Here is a 1,931-nt window from a genome sequence, read left to right as displayed (position 1 = left end):
GAAGACTATTTATAGTCTAAACTAATTTTTTTTAACAAATTATGCAGTTTCTGCACTTTGCCTTTGCAAGGGGGAATAGCTTACTGTGTAAATTTTACTTGGTCATTAAGTCATCTTGTCTTGTAGCTATCAACTACTTTAAGCAAACGCTGATGAATAATATAAGATGGGGCAAAGGAGGTTTAGATGCCATGCCTTGAGATGCCATGCCTCTGAGCAATCCCAATTCACCTAATAGCCTTAGGCACTGTGATGAATGATACAGTATAATACACAGACTGTCAAAATCTCATCTTTTAGTAATTTGCTACCAACCATAACAATGCTGCGTGATACAAGATAAAGCTTAGCAGGTTGAGGAACCCCTCGCGACGTCTCAATGCAAAATTCAACTTAACCTGAAAGCCTTAGGCAATGCAATAGACAATACAATATAAAATGCACATGCAATAGTAGTCACTTAACGTTTAGTAGTCAACTAACATCGGTAAATGATCATGCTTGGCAGGTTGAGAAAGAATTTGGGGCGTGCCTGTTGGGAATCCACTTTCATCCGAAAACTAAGGCACTATCATAGAATATAATGTACAAATGGTAGACCAGTGTTTCCCAACCTATTGTTCTTGTGTAACCCTTAGGTCTTTTAAATGACAACAATGAGTGCACATTCAGTTATGATACATCACTATGAGTATCCATTCAGCTCCTACATCTCTTCCTCTATCGCCATGCGACTGCCACATAAACTTGTAGCCCACATTTCTCCACTTACCCCCTGAAATGTGCCAAAGCACGCGTACCCCTGGTTGAAGACCACTAGCGTAGAGTGACAGTAGCTCATGTTTTCCTAAACTAGTACAGTACCATAAAGGTACACTGTGCAGGAAATAGTCAAAAAAGGTACTGCAACTATGCTGCTCATTGAAACTGGGCTGCCTATTGCCAAATTTGATCTTTTCGTGAAAGTTTACTAAGTAATGAACTAATATTTTCTAGGATGGCCCAAGTACAGTCATTTTTGCAGCTAAAAATGGCTATTTCTGGAAATTCAAAATAGCGGACCATAGAAAAAATCCCCCTTTTCAAATATGAAAAGTGCAATATTTCCAGTCGTGATCAATACTTAGAATTTGATGGTGGTGGTAAGTATTCATGGAAAAGGTAACATTAGTGAATGGGTAGCATGAATTCTGGAGACAAACAACTAAAAATCTTATACAGTGTACCTTTAAACGGAAGTGAAGAAAACTATACAAAATAGAGTAATACACCAACATGCGTAAATGATGAAACAGAAAGCTTGGCAAGTTGAGAAACCTTGGGACCTGAAAGTGTGAAATTCTGAAATCCTGTTTCATCTAAAAGGCCTTAGGCGCTGTCACAGAGAATGTATAAAACTCAAAATGCTTTGGGTCTGTCAGAGAGAATATAAACCTCACATGCTACAGCAGATCGAAATGTGACAAAAATGCTATTTTCCTGGATGAGAGACAGAGAGAGAGAGAGAGAGAGAGAGAGAGAGAGAGAGAGAGAGAGAGAGAGAGAGAGAGAGAGAGAGAGCAGAGGGACAATGAGTGATATACCTACATACTGTATATTATATGTATTCTTTAAATACCTTATGTTTATGTGCTGGAATACTCACTGAAACACACTCAAAGACTGTGGATGGACATACGCGTGCACCCACGCATGCACATGGAAACACACACAAACACACACAAACAAACTGAGACATGCGTGCACACACACACTCTACATGCACACACAGACACACACACAGACACAGACACAGACACGAACACACACACACACACACACACACACACACACACACACACACACACACACACACACACACACACACACACACACACACACACACACACACACACACACACACACACACACACACACACACACACACACAC

The sequence above is a fragment of the Engraulis encrasicolus genome, chromosome 15 (assembly GCF_034702125.1).
Source record: "Engraulis encrasicolus isolate BLACKSEA-1 chromosome 15, IST_EnEncr_1.0, whole genome shotgun sequence".
Taxonomy (NCBI): domain Eukaryota; kingdom Metazoa; phylum Chordata; class Actinopteri; order Clupeiformes; family Engraulidae; genus Engraulis; species Engraulis encrasicolus.
Note: the sequence above shows the minus strand (reverse complement) of the source record.